A 27,530-nucleotide genomic window follows, 5' to 3' on the forward strand; every position below is an offset into this window, starting at 1 on the left:
AGGCTGCAGTTAACTGAAATCATGCCACTGCACTCCAGCCTGGGCAACCACAGTAAGACCCTATGTCAAAAAGAAAAATAAATAAAAGAGTCTGGATCTCCTCCTCCTTTCTCTTGCTCTACCTCTCACCGTCTGATATGTCTGCTCCCTCTTTGCTTTTCACCATGATTGTAAGCTTCCTGAAACTCTCACCAGGAGCAGATGCCAGCGCCATGCTTCCTGTACAGCCTGGAGAACCATAAGCCAAAATAACACCTTCTTTCTTAATAAATTACCTAGTCTCAGATATTCCTTTATAGCAATGCAAATGGACTAACACATGAAACAACTAAGGGTAAGACGGGGAGGATCCAGATGGTGGCATGCTGCTAAATGTTTAACAGCCAGCTCTCTGGAAAAAACTGATTTGTAGCATTTGCCAATTTCCTTGGTGTAAGTATTCCTACCATGGCTGATTCCAAGTTATTAACACAGTGTCACTAACCAGTTGAAAAGAGATAAGCACAATCAGTTTCTTAAGCCAGTATAGGATCCAGTTCCAACACATCACTTGGTCCAGACCACAGCAGGGGGATACTTCATCTATAAGGTCACCAGCTGACAATGGGGAATGAAGAAGAAAGAGTCTAAACACAGGAAAAAAAAGTATGACAGTATCTTCCTCAAAGTGCTGCTTTGAAGATTAAATAAATTATATATAAAATAGCACAATGCTTGGCATATAAAATAATGACTAATTTACTAAGAACCTCCTATTACTATCATTTCCTAACCTGATCCAAAATGTAAAAGATCATCTCAACAACTACAAACCCTAAGAAAAGTTCCAAATCAACATGTCCAACTGACGTGGTAGAAGCTGCAGTTTCACAGGTCTGTTTAGATAAGAAGTCAGAATCGTGGCTGCTTCAGTCCCATGATGAAATTCCTATGAGGCTTTCACTGACTAAGAATGCCACGTATCACTTAAACACATTCACCAAAGATAAACAGAACTCTCTCTCTGATCTTAAAGAATTCTAACTTAGCCTTCAAAACCTTTTTTTTTTCTTTTTTTTTTGAGACGGAGTTTCGCTCTTGTTACCCAGGCTGGAGTACAACAGCGCGATCTCAGCTCACTGCAACCCCTGCCTCCTGGGTTCAAGCAATTCTCCTGCCTCAGCCTCCTGAGTAGCTGAGACTACAGGCGCGCGCCACCATGCCCAGCTAATTTTTTTATTTTTAGTAGAGACGGAGTTTCACCTTGTTGACCAGGATGGTCTCGATCTCTTGACCTCGTGATCCACCTGCCTCGGCCTCCCAAAGTGCTGGGATTACAGGTGTGAGCCACCGCGCCTGGCCTCCAAAACCTTCTTTACCAGGGATGAAAAGTTACCACAGGCAACTATCTTTGGCTGAGATTACTACATATACATACACCCATATATACATATATATTCACCCACACATGGCAGAAGTAATTCTTATCTAAAGGAACCAGTATTTTCTCAAGAATTTGCTAGAAAACATTTTGTTCCATGTATCCTGTTTTGAAACCATAAATTAGAGTTGTATTCTTCTGGGGGAAAGAGAGGCCATAGAAAAAGGAGAATACTGACAATGTGATCCTTTAATCTGGATGATTAACAGTGAAGTCCAACTGTCCGCAGAACTCTATGCTTCCTACAGCAGGAGTCAAGTCAAGAGGGAACTGCTGGAGTAAGACTATCCCCTACAGGTCTCAATGTCAAAAACTGAGTGGGAGCACCAGAACTCTGCCATTTCTGGGAGGACCACTCCTCCCCCTGTCCCTCCATACTCACAGCCTCCCCATTATTGTCTGTCTTGGCAACATCAGGGCTAATTTCATCGATTCACCACAAGAAGCTAGGGACTCCAAGGCCATCCCTTATTTTTCAGCAGTCCTGGTGGTCTCCTCACACACACACTTTCGACGGGACTCTGCTGAAGACTCAGGAACCTGCCACAGTTCTCTGGGAGGTGTGCAGTGCACTATTCCAAGGTTCTGGGAATTCTAGTCTCTTTGGTCTTCTTCCATTCTCTGCTCTGTCAGGGAGGCTGTGGGGCTCCATTTAGGCTGTCCCTCCTTGCCCTGCAACCCCTAGGCAGTCAGCTGGGACAATCACGGGGCTCACTCTTCTCCCAAGCGCTGCCTTCTCTCCTGCGTTGCCTGTTGTCTAGTGTCTGAAAACCAGTTTCAGGATATTCTGCATAGTTTCCTTGTTGTTTAAGGAAAGAGCATAAAATCTGGGCCCTGTTACTCCACTATAGCCAGAAGCAAAGGTCTCTCTTCTCATGTTTTATATTTTCAATCTTAACTTAGTCACTCTCTTCCATGATCACTCCATTGACCTTGTCAATCACAATTACTGCAACCTATCCATTATCCCACTTCCAAATATCCCTCTCCAGCCACCACCTCCTATCTTTACAGACACTCCTGCTAGTACCCAATTCCAACAAGCCTTTGCCTTGCTTTCAATCCACTGTTCCCACACCCTCATGCCCTTTGCCCCTTCCCGAAATCTAGCTTTCATTTATTCTGCTGTCAATAATTCTAATCAGACCCTCAACTTCCTTCCCCCTCTCACCTCATCTTATTTGCTTGGCTATACCACAACCTGGCTTAAATCCAACTCACTACCTAAGAAGGAGTACAAATTTTATATTTTTCTCTTGTTTATTGTTTTATATCGTACTAGAAGGGAAGTTCTACCAGAGCAGGGATTCTTATCCATTTTGTTTATTGTCGTATTCTCAAAGCTGAAAACAGTTCTCAACCCATGGAAGATACTGATTAAATATTTGTTGAATGGATTCATTAATATAACCCAATGCTCAAAACAAGAATTCAAAAGAGCTCACGCTCGTAATCCCAGCACTTTGGGATCCGCTGAGGCAGGTGGATCATCTGAGGTCAGGAATTCGAGACCGGCCTGGCCAACATGGTGAAACCCTGTCTCTACTAAAAATACAAAAGTTAGCCAGGTGTGGTGGCGGGCGCCCAGCTACTTGGGAGGCTGAGGCAGGAGAATTGATTGAACCCGGGAGGCAGAGGTTACAGTGAGCTGAGCTTGAGCTACTGCACTCCAGCCTGGGTGAGGGAGAGCAAAAATTAAAAGATTGAAAATGGGGTAGGGGGGGATGTTAAAAAAAAAAAAAGATTGAAAACCTGAAATAAAATGGTTAAGAAAGCAGAAATATAGAAATATTTTATAATTGCCATGAAAGAGTTGAACTGACATACTAATAACTTTTTATTTATTTATTTTTGAGACGGAGTCTCCTACTGTCACCCAGGCTGTAGTGCAATGGTGCGATCTCGGCTCACTGCAATCTCGGTCTCCTGGGTTCAAGCAATTCTCCTGCCTCAGCCGCCCGAGTAGCTGGGACTACAGGCATGCATCACCATGCCCAGCTAATTTTTTTGTATTTTTAGTAGAGACAGGGTTTCACCACATTGGCCAGGATGGTTTTGATCTCCTGACCTCGTGATCCATGTGCCTTGGCCTCCCAAAGTGCTGGGATTAAAGGCGTGAGCCACCATGCCCGGTCCCCTATAACTTTTTTAAAAACACATGAGTAATACGTGTTCATTGTAGACAATCCATGGGGGAGTAATTTGGAAAACAATTAGAATCTAATGGAGAAACTGAAAATTCATTCATAATGCTACCTTTCAGACATTTTTTTCCAAAACCATCTGTGTCTTACATATTTTTTCACAAAATTACCTTTCACTTAAGTCTTTAAAGTCTTTTCATATCAATATAGAACCTTATTACAATTTTTGGTGACTAAATAGTTCAATTTATGCATATCTAATAATTATGGCTGTACAACAGTATATTTAATTCCTCTGGGTTAGATATTTCAATTGTTTCCAATGATTCATTCTATCATATATTTGAAATTTGCTCTTGTAAAACTATTCCTTCCCTTAACTGCCTGATTCGGAGGAGGCCACAGAGTGCTACATGGTGAGATGCCTCCATCACCACAGGCTCTCTCTCCCGGATAATCTGCATCAGCACACCTAGAGACTGAAAAACCTCCCATCTTTAAAAATGAAAAACTTCTCCACATCCCCTATCTTGTTTCTGCTGTCGCTCTACTTCTTTACTTTTCTTTACAGCAAAAGCCTTAGAAGAACTGTCTTGTCTATTCACTGTCCCTAATTGCTCAACTTTCATTTCTTCTCCACATACTCCAAATTAGTTCTGTCCAATGGAACCACTCTTGTGATCTCCATGACCTATTATTTTTCTAGATACAATGATTCTTAGCCCTCATCTTCTTCAACATTACTCCTTTTTTTGTTTTTTGAGACAGGGTCTCACTGTGTCACCCAGGCTGGAGTTCAGTGGTGCTATCATGGCTTACTGCAGTCTCTATCTCCCAGGTTCAGATGATCCTCTCACCTCAGCCTCCCAAGTAACTGGGACTACAGATGCACACAGCATGCCTGAATAAGTTTTTGTATTTTTAGTAGTGATGGGATCTCGCCATGTTGCCCAGGCTGGTCTCTAACTCCTGGGCTCAAGTGATCTTCCTGCCTCGCCCTCCCAAAGTGCTGGGATTATAGGTGTGAGCCACTGTACCTGGCCTGTTTACTCCTTTCTTAAAAGGATATTTACTTTGCATCCACGACATTTTCCTGGTTTTTCTCCTTAGTGAAGATTCCACCTCAATCCCCTTTGTTAGTTCCTCATTCCTGACCTCTAAAAATCAGAGCACTCTTGAATTTCCACTTTTGGATCTCTTCTCTTCTGTCTACACGTCTTCATTTGAATAACGATCTCATTTAGTCTCAAAGTTTTCATTATCATCTATCTGCTGGTGATCTTTTATGTCTCCCTCCAGATCATTTCTCTGAATTCTGGATTTATATATCAAATTGCCTACTTACTATCTGCACTGGGCTGTCTACCATTCTTTCTCTAACTCTGTTCCTCCTTTAGGGAGGGAAAGGATTCATTAACATCCACCCAGTCTTTCAAGCCAAAAACGTAGGTCCCATTCTTACCTCTTTTCTTTTTCTATCCAGAATTTAATTTTTTTCTCACCACCCCCCACCTCCACCATCTTGGTCCAAGTCACTATTCTTTCTCTCTTGAATTACAACAGCTTACTAACTGATCTCTGTCTCACCCTTGCTCTACAAAATAAGTCCTTTGCAGAATAGCCAGTGATCTTTCCTAAAGGGTAACTAAGATTATGTCACTCCCCTGCCGAAAACTCCCCCAAACCTTCCCATCACACCTAGAGCACAACCTGATGATCTTTATGGCACCATAGCCCACCACTCTCAGCCTGGTGGCTTGCCTTTTTTTTTTTTGAGACAGCTTATTGCTTTGTCGCCAAGGCTGGAGAGCAATGGCATAAACTTGGTTCACTGTAACCTCCGCCTCCTGGGTTCAAGTGATTCTCCTGCCTCAGCCTCTCGAGTAGCTGGGATTAAAGGTGTTCATCACCTCATCACCAGCTAATCTGTATTTTTAGTAGAAATGGGGTTTCACCACGTTGGCCAAGTTGGTCTTGAACTCCTGACTTCAGGTGATCCACCTGCCTCAGCCTCCCAAAGTGCTGAGATTGCAGGTGTGAGCCACCATCCCCAGCCTGGCTTGCCTTTCTCTAGGTGCTTCTTGCTGTTTTGTCAAACACAGTCCTATCCAAGAAGAGTCTTTGCTCTTCCCATCCCCACTTCTGGACAGCTCTTACCCAAATGTTCAAGCTCCTTATCCCCCACTTCATTCAGGTCTCTGCTCAAGTGTCACCTCCTCACGAGGCCTTTGCTCACCACCATCTAAAACAGTTCACCTGCCTAGTCGCTATGTCCTTCCTCTGCCACACATACCACCTGCCAGCATCTGATGTATTGGTTCATATTTATTTACTTAGTCTGCTCCCTACTTAGATACTGAATCCACAAAGGCAGGGACATGACCCGATTCACTGCTGTCTCCTCCATGCCTAGAATGCTGTCTGACACATAGTAGGCACCTAGTGACATCCTCCGTCATATGTCTTTATGCTGTTAAGAATCCATCTTTCGCCACTCCTCCAGAAGTTATCAGACAAGAACATTAAAATGTTTTATTACAAAAGATTTCAGACATGACAAACAGTGTAAAAGAAAAACATCCACGTGCATACTGCCAAGCTAAAGGAATAGAATAAAACGTTCCAGGTATTGTTGGGCTGCACAAATACCCACCCCACTGAGGCAACTTAATATCAGGCTTCAAGACAACCTGAAAAAGAAATGTGTTTGATTCACTTTTTTTCTTTTTTCTTTTCTGAGACAGAGTCTCACTCTGTCACCCAGGCTGGAGTGCAGTGGTGCAATCTCAGCTCATTGCAACCTCTGCCTCCCAGGTTCAAGCGATTCTCCTGCCTTAGCCTCCTGAATAGCTGGGATTACAGGCGCCTGCCACCACACCTGGCTAATTTTTTTTTTTTTTTTTTTTTTGTAGATACTGGGTTTCACCACATTGGCCAGGCTGGTCTCGAACTCCTGACCTTGTGATCCGCCCATCTCGGCCTCCCAAAATGCTGTGATTACAGGCGTGAGCCACCACAGCCAGCCTGATTCGCCTTTTTTAAACCTTCTTTAAAAAAAAAAGTAAAAAAGGGAAACAAAACTATATGACAAAGTACTATAAGTAACCCCCCCAACAACCAAAAAAAAAAAAAAAAAAAAAAAGCCCTATGTTACAGTGAGATGCGGTTGTTGGATGGAGGAAACAAAAGCAAGAAACAAACAACAGGGCAGGGAAGCAGCAGGAGCCGGCGTATCGTCTGCGGAATAATACCTGGGAAAGGAGGCTGCGGGCAAGAGTGAGCCAATGTGAAGAACTGGCCTCCATTCACCTGTCTTCCCTATTGACCACATGATTATAGAAGGATTATCAAGCAGGCATCGAATCATTACAAACGAAGCCTGGCTGCGAGACCAGGATCGAATTGGGTACACATTCAGTTACATCATAGAAAGTTTAGATGATACTGTAATTTAATCACACCATTTGGCAAGGCAGCGTTTATCAAAATTGGCAAATAAGTGTTGCAAATAACACAGGAAACAAGTTTGCGGCTCAAAAATAAGTGGGGGATAAATGGAAAATCTTTTCATTAATTTTAAAGGACTTATTAAAATTAAACTGGAAACACCATAACCCATTAAAAAGAGATCTTTTAGAGCTTTGTCACTAGAGAACAGTATCAGAAACCCAATGGAACAATTTGATATGCAATGAAATCACTAATGTATCTAACTCTATTCTACCACAAAAGTAACTGGCTCCATGGAGAATAGCTGCTTCTAGTTTTCAGGGAAGCAGGGGGAAAAAAAATCAAGATGGGACTAGAAGATCTTGTTTCTCTAAGGAAGTCTACAAAGGAGCCAGTTTAAAGGGTCAAATGGCAATCTGACAATTCAGTTAAGACTCATGAGTCTTAATGGTACTTAAAAGAGGAGAAATCTTAAAAGCTATAAGAGGGCAAGTAGAGATTAAAATCCAGCCAGGCAAAGGGTAAGCTGAACTTTGAACTTTTGTAAATTCATCTACCTACAAGGGCACCTTTCTGGGATTTTTTTTTTTTTTTTTTTTGAGATGGAGTCTTGCTCTGTTGCCCAGGCTGGAGTGCAGTGGCACAATCACAGCTCACTGCAACTTCCACCTCCTGGGTTCAAGCAATGCTCCTGCTTCAGCCTCCTGAGTTGCTGAGATTACAGATGTACACCACTACACCTGGTTAATTTTTGTATCTTTAGTAGAGATGGAGTTTCACCATGTTGGCCAGGCTGGTCTCAAACTCTCAACCTCAAGCAATCTGCCAGCTTTGGCCTCCCAAAGTGCTAGGATTACAGGCGTGGGCCACCGCACCCAGCCATCCGCCTTTCTGTTAATTCACACAAAGGTGCTATTTGGGATAGAGATGGTCCTGGGTATGGAATTATGACATACGTGAGTTTCTAATATTTGTGAAAAGTGTTATAAATCAATCAACCCAAATTACTCCATAAGTATTAGACACAGTTCTATCAATGCAAATCAACAGGAAGACACAGTTTGGGTAGGGTCTGCAGAATTCCATCCCCTCTACAGCTGGTAAGAGATTGTGGTCAAAAATTGGGTAAACACAAGATATAAAAAGACGTACAGGCTAGGACAAGCCTGGGCTTGGCCCAATAAACAATTTGGAATGGTTCTTATTTACTGTAGGAATTTCTCAGGTCCTAATTGTCTTAAGGGAATTTTATTGGGATTAGATAATAGTTCATCTAAATCTTGACCCTAGATCTAGAATTACACAGATTTAATGTAGAACTTGAGATGCCCCCCCCAAGAAATTTAATCTAACACAGTTGACCTAGAATTAATTTAACTTTTTCCAGTCACCAAAACTTGTTTCTGAACTAAAGTATGATACAACCTTAACTCATTCAGTACAGGCACCCTTTTTATTTTCCATTGCTCTTGCAATTTTCCAGAAGTTAACTCTCATTTGAGTTAATTACCAGTACTCCAGACGGAAACTTTCCCTAATAGGTTGTTCCATTCACAGCCATTTAGAAAGCACTGCTTGCGTCACACTGTTTTCAGCTTGAATAAAGGAGCTGTTACTTCAAACCCAATTCTTCTTGGTGTCCTGCAGTCAGTCACACCTCACTGAGTGTACCCAGCACCTGTCTTTTACTAATGACCTTTCAAAGCAAAATGCTACATCTAACCCACCAAGTAGCAGATTTACCCTTCCTTCCAGTGCACAGTAAGCCCATGCAGGCTAGAATTCCTTCAACAGACATCAAATGACTGTAGTAGCAGTAAAAATAATTCACCACTATTGAGGGTGCTCTGCATGCCAATGTGTTTGTATGTCTAAATTATTCCAAGAACTTGTGAGGAAGAGGCTATTAATCCCATTTTATAAATCACAAAACTGAGACTTAAACAGGAACATTCCCTGAGTTTTTATCTTTCCTTTGAAGGTGACTGGATGCCAAAAACAGTTTCCTTTTGTAGAATAGGGCACTCTGAACTATTACCCTCATTTCATAAAATATTAAAGATCAAAGATTATACAAGCTAAGAGGCACACAGAACTGTTTGATTCCAAGATCCACACTGTAGCTTATTTTGCTATGTTACCTATTCAATTTTATAAGGTCTTTCACAGAACACTCTTCTACTCTCAGCTAAGGAATGAAAAATCTGCCTAAAAAGCCTCACTTACTTCATATTGTACTTCTTTTTATGTTTGAAGAAAATTAGGAAAAGGAAGTAAACATACAGAACCGGAAGCAGCATGCAGTTCCCTTCCCTTTTGCAGCCATCACCAAAGCGGGAGCAGCCAAAATGAAATTCAGTCCCTTTGTGACTTCCAACCAAAACAAGAATCGCAGAAGGCATTTCAACGCACCTTCCCATATTCGCAGGAAGATTAGGTCTTCCCCTCTTTCCAAAGAGCTGATACAGAAATACAAATATGCAATCCATGCCCATCCGAAAGGATGATAAAGTTCAGGTTGTATGAGGACTCTGTAAAGGTCAGCAAATTGGCAAAGTAGTCCAGGTTTACAGGAGGAAATACATTATCTACATTGAACGGGTGCAGCAGCAAAAGGCTAATGGCACAACTGTCTACGTATGCATTCACCTCAGCAAGGTGGTTATCACTAGGCTAAAACTGGACAAAGACCACAAAGAGATCCTTGAAAGGAAAGCCAAATCTAGCCAAGTAGGAAAGGAAAAGAGCAAATACAAGGAAGAAACAATTGAGAAGATGCAGGAATAAAATAATCTTATATACAAGCTTTGATTAAAATTTGAAACAAAAAAAGCTAAGAAAAGGAAAAAAAGCCATGGTAAACTTTCTCTCCAAAGATTTGATAGTACTGAAGAATGTTCAGTATCTTTGGATCTGATAGATTTCAAAAAAGGGTTCAGTACTTAACCATATTTCACTGTAACTCCAGCCAGTGTGGTATAGACTGTTGTTGTAGAGAAGAATTTATCCACGAAACTATATACTGAAACATTGTTTTTAGAATATGGTTTACAACAAACTGTAGCTCTTATTCCTCTGACAAAAATATGTATACCTTATCCTTGTCCACAATGAATCTCATTTGTCAAGGATTAGATCACTCACATAGGCAATAAGATTTTTGTTGTTGTTGTTGAGACAGTCTTGCTCTGTTGCCCAAGCTGAAATGCAGTGGTGCAATCTTGGCTCACTGCAACCTCCACTTCCCAGGTTCAAGCAATTCTCCTGCCTTAGTCTCCCAAGTAGCTGGGATTACAGGCCCCACCACCATGCCCAGCTAATTTTTTCGTATTTTTAGTAGAGTCAGGGTTTCACCATGTAGGCCAGGCTGGTCTTGAACTCCTGACCTCAGGTGATCCACCTGCCTTGGCCTCCGAAAGTGCTGGGATTACAGGTGTGAGCCACTATGCCTGGCCTGGCAATAAGAAATTCTTAATCAATGATACCTAGGAAATTACACAAAATCTCTCCTACATTGGTGGTGGGGGTGTTAATTAATATAACTTGATTGGAGGGCAAATTGGCCACATCTACAAAAATTGCAAATGCAGATATTTGCAATGATTCAGCAATTCTACTTCTAGGAATTTATCATACAGGGAACCTTACACAAGCATAAAATGTATAAACAATGAACTTCTTTCTTGTACTGTTAAAATCCTGTATTTCTGGAAGGATATACAAGAATAACAATGATTGCCTCTGAAGAGAGAGTGCTGATCTGATAGCAAGGGGTAGAATTTTCACTATATACCTTTTTGTGCTTTAAAAACTGTATATATACACTAGATTTACTGCATAGATTTTTTTAAAATTTGGCCAGACTCAGTGGCTCACACCTGTAATTCCAGCACTTTGGGAGGCTGAGGCGGGTGGATTATCTGAAGTTAGGAGTTTGAGACCAGCCTAACCAACCTAGTGAAACCCCATCTCTACTAAAAATGCAAAATTAGCCAGGCATGGTGGCATGTACCTGCAGTCCCAACTACTCAGGAGGCTGAGGCAGGAGAATCACTTGAACCCAGGAGATAGAGGTTGCAGTGAGCCGATATTGTGCCATTGCACTTCAGCCTGGGCAACAAGAGTGAAATTTCATCTCAAAAAATATATACACATACACATACACACACACATACACACACACACACACACACACACACACACACCTATGCAAAAGAAAACTAAATAATAAACATTACCAGTTGCTTTTTGCATTTTCTTTTCTCACTTATCTCTACCTGACAATCATACTTCATACTTCCTAAGCTTTTAATTCTTGAAGAACTTTTTATAATATATTGTTTCTTAAATAGCTTATTTTACTTTGCCAATGACCACACACCTTTCCTCAGTATGTGCAGATATTTACTAGACATCTTCCACATGCCAAGCATTGTGGATGTCTGAAATAAAAAGATATATAGGCTGGGCGCGATGGCTCATGCCTGTAATCCCAGCACTCTGGGAGGCAGAGACTGGCAGATCACCTGAGGTTAGGAGTTCCAGACCAGCCTGATCAACATGGAGAAACCCCGTCTCTACTAAAAATAAAAAATGATTCTGGGAGTGGTGGCGCATGCCTGTAATCCTAGCTACTCAGGAGGCTGAGGCAGAAGAATGGCTTGAATCTGAGAGGCAGAGGTTGCAGTGAGCAGAGATCACACCACTGCACTCCAGCCTGGGCAACAAGAGTGAGACTCCATCTCAAAAAAAAAAAGATATACGGTCCCTGTTTTAAGTTATGTCACAATTACTATTTTTTTTCAAAATGAAATTTTTTTCCTCTGATTATAATAAAGTAATATAGGGTCATTGCTTTGAAAAAAGAAAAGAATAATATAAAACATAAGAATATGAAAATCATGGCTGGGTGTGGTGGCTTACACCTGTAATCCCAGCACTCTGGGAGGCCAGGTGGATCACCTGCGGTGAGGAGTTCAAGACCAGGCTGGCCAACATGGCAAAACTCTGTCTCTATGAAAAATACAGAAATTAGCTGGGCATGGTGGTGCACACCTGTAATCCCAGCTACTCAGGACACTGAGGAAGGAGAATAGCTTGAACCCAGGAGGTGGAGATTGCAGTGAACCAAGATCGCACCAGTGTACTCCAGCCTGAGCAACAGAGGGAGACTCTGTCTCAAAAAAAGAAAATAAAAATCGGGGCCGGGCGTGGTGGCTTACGCCTGTAATCTTAGCACTTTGGGAGGCCGAGGCGGGTGGATCACGAGGTCAAGAGATCGAGACCATCCTGGTCAACATGGTGAAACCGTGTCTCTACTAAAAATACAAAAAATTAGCTGGGCATAGTGGCGCATGCCTGTAATCCCAGCTACTCAGGAGGCTGAGGCAGGAGAATTGCCTGAACCCAGGAGGCGGAGGTTGCGGTGAGCTGAGATCGTGCCATTGCACTCCAGCCTGGGTAACAAGAGCAAAACTCTGTCTCCAAAAATAAAAAATAAAATAAAAATCATGTTAAATCGGCCGGGCGCGGTGGCTCACGCCTGTAATCCCAGCACTTTGGGAGGCCGAGGCGGGTGGATCACGAGGTCAAGAGATCGAGACCATCCTGGTCAACATGGTGAAACCCCGTCTCTACTAATACAAAAAATTAGCTGGGCACGGTGGCGCGTGCCTGTAATCCCAGCTACTCAGGAGGCTGAGGCAGGAGAATTGCCTGAACCCAGGAGGCGGAGGTTGCGGTGAGCCGAGATCGCGCCATTGCACTCCAGCCTGGGTAACAAGAGCGAAACTCCGTCTCAAAAAAAAAAAAAAAAAAAAAAAAAAAAATCATGTTAAATCCCACTACTCTTTAACATTTCAGTGTTTATCTTTCCGAAATTTTTCATTTCATGTTATCTTTTTAGAAACAAAAATGAGGCCAGGTGCAGTGACTCATGTCTGTAATCCCAGCACTTTGAGAAGCCAAGGAAGGTGGATCGCTTGTGTTCACAAGTTCAAGATCAGCCCCAGCAACATGGTGAAACTCTTGTCTCTACAAAAAATTAGCCGGGCATGGTGGAACACGCCTGTAGTTCCAGCTACCTGGGAGGCTGAGGTGGGAGGATCACTTGAGCCCAGGAGGTCGAGGCTTCAGTGTGCCATGATTACACCACTGCACTCCAGCCTGGGCTACAGAATAAAACCCTGTCTCTGGGGGGAAAAAAAAAAAAGAAAAAAAAGATGATCACATTATATATACTATTTTGCAATATGCATTTTCCTCCTGAATATATATTAACATTTCTTTTTTTCCTTTTTTTTTTTTTTGAGATGGAGTCTCGCTCTGTCGCCAGGCTGGAGTGCAGTGGCTGAGTCTTGGCTCACTGCAACCTCTATCTCCCAGGTTCAAGGGATCCTCCTGCCTCAGCCTCCTGAGTAGCTGGGACTACAGGCACGTGCCACCATACCTGGCTTCTTTTTTTTTTTTTTATACTTAAAGTTCTGGGGTACACGTGCAGAACACGCAGGTTTGTTACATAGGTATACACTTGCCATGGTGGTTTGCTGCATCCATCCCCTGACCCCCGTCATCTACATTAGGTATTTCTCCTAATGTCAGCCCTCCCCAATCCCCTCCACCTTTTTTTTTTTTTCTTGTATATTAATAGAGACAGGGTTTCACTATGTGGCCAGCATGGTCTCAAACTCCTGACCTCATGACCTGCTCACCTTGGCTTCCCAAAGTGCTGGGATTACAGGTGTAAGCCACTGCGCCCAGCCAAACATTTTTCGATATTATGTTTTATATTATGTTACTGAAATGTTTTAAATTGTTCCAAATCAAAGTAATATGTATACATAATTAAACATCCCCTAACTTGTTCCAACTTCTTTTTAGCAATCTTTTGTAATTATTTCCATCTCTCTAAATGTTTCTACCATTATTTGACATTTTATGATATTTTAATAAAATAATCTTTGTTAGGGAAGTTCAATGGGTTTTTCACAATTCTTGTCTCTACTAACTACCAAAAAAAAGTCTTAAATTTCCTGAATTTGCATGTGACAGCCACAAATCTAGTCTGATACAGGTGTGCTGTATTGATAATATAAATATCTTACGAGGAACAGCAATAAACATGGTAATCTTCCAGATGGTCAACAGCTCTTGACTACTACTTTTTCTTGATATATCTCATCTCATTTAGACACTGTCTACAGACTTCAATTCACTACAGATCATTGTCAACATCTCCCATCTCTTGTTCTCCAGTCTCCCAATATACTTTTTTTTTTTTTTTGAGACAGGGTTTTACTCAGTTGCCCAGGCTGGAATGCAGTGGTATGATCATGGCTCAATGCCTGGGTTCAAGGGATCCTCCTGCCTCAGCCTCCTAAGGAGCTGGGACTATAGGCACACACCACCATGCCCAGCTAATTTTTAAAAATTTCGTAGACAAGTGTCTCACTGTGTTGCCCAGGCTGCTCTCAAACTCCCAGGATCAAGCAATACTCCTCCAATCTTGGCTTCTCAAAGTGCTGTGATTAAAGGTGTGAGCCATCGTACCCAGCCTAAAATCTAGTTATTGAGCAAAATTTTTCTGGTTCAATCCCAATTTTTTAGTCAATTCAAATGTCATAAATCAACATAAAAATTATTCTCTGTGAGCAGAATTTCATAAGTTTAATTTTAAGAACTCTCAAGATGTCCCACAGTTGAGTATATTAGGTTGTCTAAACTGACAGGCATTTAGCAATATTATAAACCGTATTACAATTATAAATGGGAACTCAAAAAACCTGGTTTTCAAATGCTTGGGAATGTGCATTTTGGAGTCCATATTTGTAAAAGTACAGTATGAGCATTTGAGTTTTTTTGTTTGTTTTGAGACAGGGTCTCGCTCTGTCGCTCAGGGTGGAGTGCAGTGGTATGATCTTGATTGACAACAACCTCTGCCTCCCAGTTCAAGTGATTCTCCTGCTTCAGTTTCCCTAGTAGCTGGGACTACAGGTGTGTGCCACCATGCCTGGCAGATGGGGTTTTGCCATGTTGGCCAGGCTGGTCTCGAATTCCTAACCTCAAGTGATTCTCCCACCTTGACCTCCCAAAGTGCTGGGATTACAGGGTTTTTTTTTTTTTGAGATGGAGTTTCGCTATTACCCAGGCTGGAGTGCAATGGCGCGATCTCGGCTCACCGCAACCTCCGCCTCCTGGGTTCAAGCAATTCTCCTACCTCAGCCTCCTGAGTAGCTGGGACTACAGGCTGCGCCACCACACCCAGCTAATTTTTTTTTGTATTTTTAGTAGAGACGGGGTTTCACCATGTTGACCAGGATGGTCTCGATCTCTTGACCTCGTGATCTGCCCGCCTCGGCCTCCCAAAGTGCTGGGATTATAGGTGTGAGCCACCGCGCCCGGCCAGGATTACAGGTTTAAGCCACCACCCCCGCCAAAAGTACAGTATGAGCATTTGAAACTCATTTAATTTCTTACAGAGTATTTCTAATCCAAAGCTAGTCTATACACAGTGGTGACAGCAAGAGTGGCTTCTTAAGTATACGACACATGCTGTCACACAAGCCTCATGTTTGGAAGGGCCTGCACTTGGTATAAAGCTCTGCCGCTGTTTTGAAATTCTTAATTTTTGAGGAGAGTATTTCACATTTTCATCTTGCCCTGGGTCCTACAAATTACACAGTTGATCCTGAGTGACAGTGAGGTGCCCCCCCGCCAAAATAATTTGAAGCTAAGATAAATAAGGTTTCTCTCTCGAATCAAACATGGAAACTGATTTAAAAAAACAATCCTCCAGCAATCTTCTAACACAAGAAATCATAAATATGTGACTGAAGAGATCCAGAACACATTACTCAGTGGAATTTAGGAGCAATTTCAGAGACATAGAGCAAAAATGTGATTATTTTAGTAAAAAGCAATTTATTGAGTTATCAGACCTTAAGGCTTCAAAAATTAAAATCATATAAATGGACCAGGCGCAGAGGCTCACACCTGTAATACCAGTGCTTCAGCAGGCTGAGGCTGAGAATTGCTTGAGGCCAGCAATTTCAGACCAGCCTGGGCAACACAGTGAGACCCCATCACTACAAAAATATATATATATTATCTGGGTGTAGTGGTGCACACCTGTAGTAACAGCTACTGGGGAGGCTGAGGCGGGAGGATTGCTTGAGCCAGAGGGGTCAAGGCTGCAGTGAGCCAAGATCGCACCACTGCACTCCAGCCTGGATGACAGAGTGAGACCCTTAGTAAAAGAAGAATCAGCATTTGACAAAATTCAGTATCTGGCCATGACTTTAAAGGCAAAAAACCGAAACCACCTTTTAGCAAATTTGGAAATACAAGGCCTTTTTTAATCTGATGAAGGGGAGTTAGTTATACAAAATCTAAAGCAGGCCGGTTACTGTGACTCACGCCTGTAATCCCAACACTTTGAGAGGCTGAGGTGGGTAGATCACTTGAGGTCAGGATTCAAGACCAGCCTGACCAACATGGTGAAATCCAGTCTCTACTAATACAAAAATTAGCTGGGCGTGGCAGCGGGTGCCTATAATCCCATCTACTTGGGAGGCTGAAGCAGGAACCCAGGTAACAGAGCCCAGACTCTGTCTCAAAACAAACAAACTAAAACTAAATCTAAAGCAAACATCATACTTAATGGTGAAATACTGAAAGCTTTCCCCCTCCAATGGGAAACAAGACAAGGATATCACTATCACAACTATTCAACTAAAGGTCCCAAACGGTACATTCCAGCAAGAGAAAGAAATAATCTTGGAAAGGAAATACATTAAACTGTCATGATTTGCATATGACATGATTACATTCACAAATACATTCCAAAAGAATCTATATATACAATGAGCTTGAGCCCAGGAGTTTCAGACCAGCCTGGGCAACATGGTAAAACCCTGTCTCTACAAAACATACAAAAATTAGCTGGGCATGGTGATAAATGCCTGTGGTCCCACTTAGTTGGGAGGCTGAGGCGAGAGGACTCCTTGAGCCTAGGAGATCAAGGCTGCAGTGAGCTATAACCATGCCACTGCACTCCAGCCTGGGTGACCGAGTGAGACCCTGTTTCAAAAAAAAAATAAAGTAATATAAACAATGAAAACTGGTAAGTTAATTTACCAATTTGATTGGTATTTACCAATTAGATTAAAAGTTAACATACGAAAATCAACTATTTTGGGGGGGCGGGGATGAAGTTTTGCTCTCGTTGCACTGGCTGGAGTGCAGTGGCACAATCTCAGCTCACTGTAACTTCCGCCTCCCAGGTTCAAGAGATTCTCCCGCCTCAGCCTTCTGTGTAGCTGTGATTACAGGCATGCACCACCATGCCTGGCTATTTTCTGCATTATTAGTAGAGACGGGTTTTCACCATGTTGGCCAGGCTGGTCTCAAACTCCTGACCTCAGGTGATCCAACCATCTTGGCCTCTCAAAGTGCTAGGATTACAGGTGTGAGCCACTGCATCCGGCCAACTGTATTTCTATATACCAGCAGCCAACAATCATTACATAGAAATTTTAGAATGAAATCATTGACAATAGTATTAACAAATCAAATACTTAAGAACAAACTAGCAAAATAAAATCTCTACACAGAAAACTAGAAGTATTATTGAAAGAAATTAAGCCGGGCACAGTAGCTCACGCTTGTAATCCTAGCACTTAGGAAGGCCAAGGCGGATGGATCCCCTGTGATCAGGAGTTCAAGACCAGCCTGGCCAACAGGGCAAAAACCCATCTCCACTAAAAATACAACAAAATTAGCTGGCTGTGGTGGTGCATACCTATAACCCCAGCTACTCAGGAGGCTGAGGAAGGAGAATCGCTTGAACCCAGGAGTTGGAGGTTGCAGTGAGCCAAGATCGTGCCACTGCACTCCAGCATGGGCAACAGAGTGAGCCTCCCTCTTAAAAAAAAAAAAAAGAAAGAAAGAAAAAGAAAAAGAAAGCAATTAAAGACCACTCAATAATGCCAGTTCTTTCTCAAGTTGATCTACAGACTCCATACAATCCAAATCAAAACTCCAGCAGGTTATATGTGGAAACTGATTGATGCCAATTATAAAATTTATGTGAAAACATGAAGGCCCAAAGAAAAGCTGAGACAATCTTGAAGAAGATATATAGTTTGAGAGAAACAGACTAACATACACCTAAACAAAGGAATCTCATGCACTGCTGCTGGAGATGTAAACAGACACAGTAAGTTTGGAAAACTGTTTGGCATTCTTTTCTAAAACCTAACACAAGCATATCCTAAGGCCTTGCTATACTCAAAGTGTGGTCTACAGCCAGACCAACTGGCTCCTGACAAATACAGACTCTAAGACTCTACCCTCGAACTACTAAAGTAGAATCTGCATTTTAACAAGACCCCCAGGCAACTGATGTGCACAGTACAGTTTGAGAAGCCCTGCCCTATGATCCAGCGATTCCACTTCCTGGTACGCACCTATCAAAAATGAACACAGATGTCCACCAAAAGACATGATTGAGAATATTTATAGCAACACTATTCAAAATGGCTAAAACCAGAAAACTACCTAAATGCTCAACAACAGAAAAAATAAATTGTGATATAATCACACAATGGGCTGGGCATGGTGGCTCACGTCTGTAATCCCAGCACTCTGGGAGGCCAAGGCAGGTGGATCACCTGAGGTCAGGAGTTTGAAACCAGCCTGGCCAACATGGTGAAACCCCATCTCTACTAAAAATACAAAAAAAATTAGCCAAGGATGGTGGCAAGTGCCTGTAATCCCAGCTACTTGGGAGGCTAAACCAGGAGAATCGCTTGAAGGGTGGAGGGTCAGGGGCACAGAGGGGGTCGGGGGAGGGGGCAAGAGGTTTCAGCGAGCCAAGATTGCACCACTGTCTCAAAAAAAAAAAAAAAAAAAAAAAAACAAAACCACACAATGGAGTATTACTCAGTAATGAAAATGCACAGTCCACAATATGATTCACAAATACAATATTGTATTTCACAATATAAATACAAGATGTATTCTTTTGATGTGGTTTGTATGTTTTCATTTATATAAAGTATGAAAACAGGAAAAACTAACTGATGTTCATGTCAGGACAGTGGTTACCTTGGGGGATACTGTAACTAAGAAAGAATAGTGCTTTTTTTTTTTTTTTTTTTGAAAGGTGGAGGTTTGCTCTGGTGCCCAGGCTGGAGCACAGTGGCACGATCTTGGCTCAATGCCACCTCTGCCTCCCGGGTTTAAGTGATTTCAGCTAATTTTTATATTTTTAGTAGAGACAGGGTTTCACCATGTTAGCTAGGCTGGTCTCAAACTCCTGACCTCAAGAGATCTGCCTGCCTCGGCCACCCAAAGTGCTAGGATTATAGGCATGAGCCACCACATTTGCCATGCATAGTTTTCCATGGATGGGAGAACCCATCAAGCTGTATACTCACAACTTTTTGTGTACTTTTCTGTATATAATTTAAAAGTTAATTTATAAAGTACTAGAAAGAGGGCTGGGCATGGTGGCTCATGCCTGTAATCTCAGCACTTTGGAAGGCTGAGGCAGGCGGATCATCTGAGGTCAGGAGTTGGAGACCAGCCCGGCCAACATGGTGAAACCCTGTCTCTACTAAAACTACAAAAATTAGCCAGGCATGGTGGCTCATCCGTATAATCCCACCTACTCAGGAGGCTGAGGCATGAGAATCAATTGAACCCAGGAGGCAGAGGTTACAGTGAGCCGAGATCACGACACTGTACTTCAGCTTGGGTGACAGAGCAAGACTGTCTCAAAAAATAACAAGAATAAAAAATAACAAAGGGATGTACAAGTATAATCTTTAAGACCCTGCTATATTTTTGGTGTATACTCAGACTTGGAACTGCTGGATCATATGTTAATTCTATTTTTAACTTTTTGAGGAGACACTATACAGGTTTCTATAGCAGCTATTCCATTTTATTTATTTTTTTTGAGACGAAGTTTCGCTCTTGTAGCCTGGGCTGGAGTGCGGCATGATCTTGGCTCACTACATCCTCTACCTCCCAGGTTCAAGCAATTCTCCTGCCTCATCCTCTTGAGTAGCTAGGATTATAGGCGCCCACCACCACGCCCGGCTAATTTTTTATTTTTAGTAGAGACAGAGTTTCACCACGTTGGCCAGTCTCAAACTCCTGACCTCAGATGATCCATCTGCCTTGGCCTCCCAAAGTGCTGGGATTACAGGCATGAGCCACCATGCCCAACCTAGCTACTCCATTTTAAATTACCACTAACAGTGCACAAGGGTTCCAGTGTCCCTCATATCTTTGCTAACACTTGTTATGTTCTGTTTTTTTGATAGTAGTCATCTGAATGGGTCTGAGGTAACATCTTATGAAAGTTTTAATTTGCATTTCTCTAGTGATTAGTGATGAGAATCTTTTCATGTGCCTGTTGGCCAATAGTAAATTTTTTAGCCAGGTGTGGTGGCTCACGCCTGTAATCCAAGCACTTTGGAGGCCAAGGTGGGCAGATCACCTGAGGTCGAGAGTTCAAGACCAGCCTGACCAAGATGATGAAACCAGTCTTATAAATAAATAATAAAAATTAATTAATTAAAAAAATAGTAAATTTTGAAAGTTTTTTCAAGATTGTATTAGCTATCCTGTGTCTCTTGTGTTTCCACATGAATTTTGGGATCAATACGCCAACTTCTGGCGGTGGGGGCGGGGGCGGGAAGGCAGACTGGATTTTGATAGGGATTGTATTAAATATGTAGATCAATCTGATAAATATTGCCATTTTAAAAAGAATCCTCTAATTCATGAATCCTTGAATCCACGAACACAGCTTTCCATTAGAGTCTAATTTCTTTTCATGTTTTGTAGTTTGTAGAACACATGTTTTGCAATTTTTTTTTCTTTTTCTGAGACAGAGTTTTTGCTCTTGTTGCCCAGGCTGGAGTGCAACAGCGTGATCTCGCCTCACTGCAACCTCCACCTCCTGGGTTCAAGTGATTCTCCTGCTTCAGCCTCCCTAGTAGCTGGGATTACAGGCCCCTGCCACCACACCCAGCTAATTTTTTTTTTATTTTTAGTAGAGATGGGGTTTCACTATGTTGACCAGGTTGGTCTCAAACTCCTGACCTCAGGTGATCCAGCCACCTCAGCCTCCCAAAGTGCTGGGATTACAGGCATGAGCCACCGCGCCTGGCTAAGTTTTGCAATTTTAAACTAAATTATTCCTAAGTATTTTATTGCAAATAAAATTGTTTTCTTAATTTCATTGTCAGATTCAAGTGTATAGAAATATAAGTGATTTTTTCACCTGTAATCCCAGCTACCTGGGGAGGCTAAGGCATGAGAATCACTTGAAACTAGGACACAGAGGTTCCAGTGAGCCGAGATTGTGCCACTGCACTCCAGCCAGGGCAACAGATGAGACAAAGAAAGGAATGAACAGAAGGAACAGAAGGAAAGAAAGAAAGAAAGAAAATGTAAGTGATTTTTTTTAACATTGCTCTTGTACCCTGCAACCCTGCTGAACTCATTTATTAATTCTAATAGGTTTCTTTTTATTGCTTGTCATTTAGTAGAGGCAGGGTTTCACCATGTTGGCCAGGCTGGTCTCAAACTCCTCGTCAAGTGATCTGCCTGCCTTTGCCTCCCAAAGAGCTGGGATTAGGGGAATGAGCCACCACACCAGCCTAAATCTAATGCTTTTGTAGTGGAGCCCTCAGCATTTTCTATATAGAAGAGCATGTCATCTGTGACTAGATAAAGTTGTACATCTGCCTTTCCAATCTGGGTGTTTACCTTATCCTTCGAAGGGCTGTATGTTATTTATTCATTATAATCACATTGGTAATTTTAAAGACCTTGCTCAGAGACAAGCCTGTGTTTTTCAAGTTCCTTAGATCAGTATGTATACAAGTAAGATCTGTAACAAAATAGTAGTCACAAAATAATACAATCTAGAATACATTTGAGCTGCATTTGAGAGTTAAAGAATGGAAAGTACTTATCTTTAACAGTATTGAATAGCCTGTCAATTATGCATATTGATGTCCTTAGCCAGGCCATTCTAATTTCCTTTGTCACCTACTAAATAAAATCCAGAGGGGCTTCCCTGCTCTAGATGCAGGTAAAACTTCTCTGCAAATACAAGTATACATTCGCTGAACACTCACCCCCATTGCTTGAAGTAGTTATTTGCATTATGAGTAAGAAAAACACTAGTGTGGCTTCAGTCTAACTAAGGGACTAATCCTGCTTTTACAAGCCAGAAAATGAATGCCCACGAAAATTTTACAAGAGCCTCTACGTTCGTTAGTGGGTAAAATTTGATGTGTCATCAGAAGAGATTTTATTAACTCTATATAACTTAAAGCCATCAAGAAACAGAAAAAAAAAAAAAAACATTTGAACACTGACATAAAGCTATAAATATGGCACGTATCCAGTTTAGTACAAGTCATGTGAAACATGACTTTTATCCTCAAGGTGTTTGTTCTAAACCATGAAAAGGTCACTTTATTCTTTTACTCTTGCAATGTTTAGAGTTGCTACACATTATGATACAAAGCCATTTGTAAAGGGAGAGGACATGAGCTATAAAATCATATTAGAAATCTAATGGGACTGCCAACAAAATTAAAATGTATCTTTCTTGCTTATATCGTAGCTTTATCTCGTACATTAATTTTTGTTCTTAATTGAAGGACAACTTCATATAGGACCCTATAATAGTAACTTTATACTATTTGGGCTTCTTCTTAACTGCTTTTTATATAAATTACACTTTATAAATATTTTACAAATATTTTACAAACTTAAATATAGTTGGTCTACAGCAGGTGACTTTTACATTTTAGACAAATGCTACATAAATATTAAAACCAAGAATCTAGACCTCAGATCTGCTTTCCCGTTATTTTTAAGTTATTCATCAGAATTTGAAACAAACTTTTATATATATTCAATATCTAGAAAGAAAACAGGAGAAAAACTATCAAAATAGTATTTGGAAAGAACATGCATCTTCAAACTAAAATGGCCTACCAATGGCCAAAACAGCAAATTGTAAAAGACCTATTTCAACACATGTCATTCCAATCTTTCAAAATACCAAGATTCTGAAAAGCTTCCAGAGCAATCAGTCACCTGCAGTGGAGCAAGAATGAGGACAAAACTGGCCTCCTGATCATTAAGACTGGATGCTTGCAGACAATGAAGCAATCCATCAAAATTCTCAGGGAAACTTCTCCTCAACCTAGAATTCCATTCTCATCCCAACTCTCATCAAATGTAGAGCAAAATAAAAGGACTCAGAAAGTGTCCTTTCTCCACACCCTCTTTAAAAGAGGTCGGTCCTTACAGATATGTTTCATCAAAATCAGGGAGCATGTCTAGAAAGGAGGGGATAAGGGATCCAGGAAACAATCTAGGAAAGCAATAATGGGAAGTCATAAGATGTCAGCTACGAAAAGGTCTAGAAAGCAGTCAGTTCAGTTTGGACCAACAATGAGCTCTAGGAGGAGGTTGGAGATGGGAGGAAATAGAACAAGAGAATACATTATACAATGGAGAATTCAAAAATAATTGAGGATATAACAAAGGCAAGTATCTCGTGGAAGAAAGGCCATCAGAAAATAAATGCTATACAAGGAAAGAAAGGTAATCTGTAATCCCAGCTATTCAAGAGGCTGAGGCAGGAAGAATTGCTTGAACCGGGGAAGTGGAGGTTGCAGCGAGCTGAGATCGCACCATTGCACTCCAGCCTGGGTGACAGAGTGAGACTCCATCTTAAAAAAAAAAAAAAAAATCCAAACTATCAAAACTCACCCAAAATAAAGTAGATAACATAAATACTCCTTTAACTAGTAATGAAACTAAATTGTAGTTAAAAGGGAAAGCCTTCTGAGGGGAAAAAAAAAAATCTCCAGACTCAGAAGGTTTCACTGGGGAATTCCACCAAATGTTTAAAAAAGAACCAATTATATACAATCTTTACAGAAAACAGACGAGGAAAATATACTTCCCAACTTACGAGACCATCATTAACCAGACTCCACAGCCAGACGAAAACTACTACTAACAAGAGACCTGTAGACCAGTGCTCCATAAACATACATGCAGAATTCTTCAACAAAATACTAGCAAATCAAATCCAGTAACACATAAAAATATTAACATATGTTGACCAAGAGGGATTTATCCTGGGAATGTAGGGCTTATTCAATATTTGAAAATCATGTAGCTACCATACTAATAATTTGAAGAAAAACCACATGGTTCTATCATAGATGCAGAAAAAACATTTGGCAAAATCCAAAACATTCCTGGTAAAACCTCTCAGCAAACTGAATATAAGAAAACTTGCTCAATTTCATAAAGATCATCTCCAAAACAAACTTACAACATGAAACTTAGTGGTGACAAGACTAAATGCTTTCCCTCTAAGACTGAGAATCAGGCAAGGATGCTCACTCCTATTCACTCATACTGAAAACTCTTGATCAGTTCAGTAAGAAACAAAAGGCTTACAGATTGGAAAGGAGAAAAATAAAACCACCCCTGTCCATAACACGATTGTCTTATGAAAATCCCTATTAACAAAACAACTAGAAGAAATAATTGGTGATGGCAGCATGTGACAACAAAGGGAGAGCATGAGGAAGTTTCTCAGGGTCAGAGACCTCCTCTATGTACTGACTATGATAACGATTAACCAAACCTACACCTATGTTAAAATTCATAGTGGCCAAGCACAGTGGCTCATGCCTGTAATCCTGGCACTTTGGGAAGCCAAGACACATTGCTTGAGTGTAGGAGTTTAAGACTAGCCTAGGCAAAACAGACCAACAACCCCTTCTCTCCACCAAAAATTAAAAAAAAATTAGCCGGGCATGGTGGTACATGCCTGTAGTCCCAGCTACTCAGGAGGCTGAAGCAGAAGGATCACTTGAATCCAGGAGGTTGAGGCTGCAGTGAGTGTTACCAGGCCACTGTATTCCAGTCTAGGCAACAGAGTAAGGTTCTGTCTCAAAAGAAAAAAAAAATTCCAGTATACCAAATAAAGTCAATTTTATTGCATCTTAATAAAAACACCAATTACATTCCTTCTTCAATATGCCATTATTCAATTATGCTGTCCTAAAGAGATTCATATAGTGAATTGGGCTCTAAAAACTTTAAATCAATGCAGTGCTTACCATCTTTCCCCAACCTCCATCCCCAACAAGATGTAACACATTTTTAATAAGCTAACATGGTTTATTAAATTAGTACTTGTAAGCTAGGGGCATCTAATTCTGTTATATTTACATAACCAGAAAGCTTTCCTCAAAAAATTCTACATAAAATAGAACAATTATTTTAAATGCAAAGCTGAGTTAGCAAGAAAGAGAAAGGCCAGGTATGGTGGCTCACGCCAATAATCTCAGCACTTTGGGAGGCCGAGGCAGGTGGATCACTTGAGGTGAGGAGTTCGAAACCAGCCTGGCCAACATGGCAAAACTCCATCTCCACTAAAAATAAAAAAACTAGCTGGGCATAGTGGCACATGCCTGTAGTCCCAGCTGCTCGGGAGGCTGAGGCAAGAGAATGGCTCGAACCCAGGAGGTGGAGGTTGCAGTGAGCCATGATCACGCCACTGCACTCCAGCCTAGGCAACAGGGCAAGACTCTGTCTAAAAAAATAAATTAAAATTAAAATTAAAAAAAAAAAAAGATGAAGGGAAAAACTGTAGGAGCCAGAACTAAAAACCAGATGAATGTGAACTGCACCTTTCCTGAGCTGGGATGGCAAGATAAAGATCCATATAGGGGACAGGGTATTGAAAACCAAGCATGAATAAGAAAGGAACATTTGGTCGGTTGGCATTAAACATTCTCCTTTCCTCGTAGGGTTGTCTGCTCTTTATCATGGAGGCTGAAGAGCCTCTTCCAGCTACGGCTCCTGATGTGATTAGGTTCCATCAATCACATGCACTAACATCGACTTGGAAAGAAAACTGAAGACCTGGTTCTGCTACTTTGCAAATGGGCATAGGCCAAGACATTTGATTTTTCTGCATCACCATTAGTTGAGTGCACAGTGTCTAGTAACTAGTGTTATGGGTATCAGAGGCAGGGCATGGGTATTTAGTGTGGATCAAAACAGATGAACATGATTCTGGAGCCGACAGCTTTAGTGGAGGCTTCCTGATCATTGTGGCTTCCTAACCATGGCAGTGGTCATATGGTTCTGGGTTTTTTTTTTGTTGTTGTTGTTTTAAGATGGGGTTTCACCATGTTGGTCAGGCTGGTCTTGAACTCCCGACCTCAGGTGATCCGCCCACCTTGGCCTCCAAAGTGCTTGGATTACAGGCGTGGGCCACCACGCCCAGTCTGGGTTGGTTTTTAAAACCCCAACCGGCAGCTCTTTTGTTGGCCAGTTTAGCGTGTGGCTTTGAGAATTGTTCCTAAAGACAAAACCCTTCTAGAATGTAAGTTCCTCAAGGACAGTGAGCTTTGTCTGTTTTGTTCACTAATGTGTTCCCCAAGAATCTAAAAGTAGTACTTAACACATGGTAGATGCTCAATAAATATTTGATTGAATGAGCAAACCTGGAATCTATTTCTTCAGCCCTTCAGCGACTTTGTCGGTGTTTAATGCTTTATGGTAAACCTCTCCTGCTTAAACTAACTAGAGTAAATTACGTGTCTGCAGCTTCACAACTCATATCAAAAGTAGGAAGTAGGAGTTAAGATCTTGACATAAAGCCAGAACCTCCAAAGGGATGCTCCTTTAGGAAAAGGGTGGACCACAAAGAATCTGCCCATGAAGACAGGTGAGCTGCTAAGGACATTTACCTGCCTCTGCTGAGGCTCTGGGAAGGAGGGAGGGAGAAGTATACCCTCAAAATTTTTAATGACAGACCTACACCTTACATAGGTTTGAAGCTTAAATTTTTACTACCTTAGTGGTCCCGAAACATTTAAGTCAGGAAATTAACAACAAAGAATACATCTTCAACCAAAACCATACAAGATTCCACAGTTAAAGCTCTTCTTGGGAGAGAAAAACAACAAAAAATCTACTCACAAGCCACAATCACAAACAATAGGGGGAAATAATCTACTATAAGCAAAAAGCAATAGACAAAAAAAAAAAATCCAAAATTACCAGATAATAGAATTCTCTTTGGAAAAAGTTATACAGAAGTTGCAGCAATCTAAAACTTTTGACTAATTAAAAGATGAAATCAGATAAATTACCCCCCTGCTAGCGTACAACTAACGAAAACTTACCTAAGTAGTAACACAAGTCTTAACCTTCTTCCCACAAAAATTCAGCTTTGGGAAGTCTAACGGCAATCCTAAGTTAGGGAGTATGTCAAGCCAAACTAGATCAATAATCCATTCTGGCCATGGGAAATATATAAGACCTCATACTTATAGCAAACCTTTTATCACTTAAGTTTCTCAATGCACATAAGTAAACATAATGATGGTAAATCCAAATACTATGGTAGGCTCAGAGGAGACCATGCATCATCTAGTCAT

The 27,530-nt window shown here is 41.3% G+C and overlaps 2 protein-coding genes and 1 pseudogene across 3 annotated transcripts in view; 1 reads left to right on the top strand and 2 right to left on the bottom strand.

Annotated features, from left to right (window-relative positions):
* CNNM2 (cyclin and CBS domain divalent metal cation transport mediator 2) overlaps positions 1–27,530 on the bottom strand; it is a 161,239-nt gene that overhangs the window by 63,808 nt on the left and 69,901 nt on the right. The window lies entirely within an intron of this gene.
* AS3MT (arsenite methyltransferase) overlaps positions 1–27,530 on the bottom strand; it is a 166,674-nt gene that overhangs the window by 28,148 nt on the left and 110,996 nt on the right. The gene's annotated exons all lie outside the window — the stretch shown is intronic.
* LOC105708214 (large ribosomal subunit protein uL24-like) lies at positions 9,363–9,801 on the top strand (annotated as a pseudogene).

This window comes from Aotus nancymaae, unplaced genomic scaffold (genome assembly GCF_030222135.1).
Source record: "Aotus nancymaae isolate 86718 unplaced genomic scaffold, 86718_ANA_hifiasm-v0.15.2.pri h1tg000010l, whole genome shotgun sequence".
NCBI lineage: Eukaryota > Metazoa > Chordata > Mammalia > Primates > Aotidae > Aotus > Aotus nancymaae.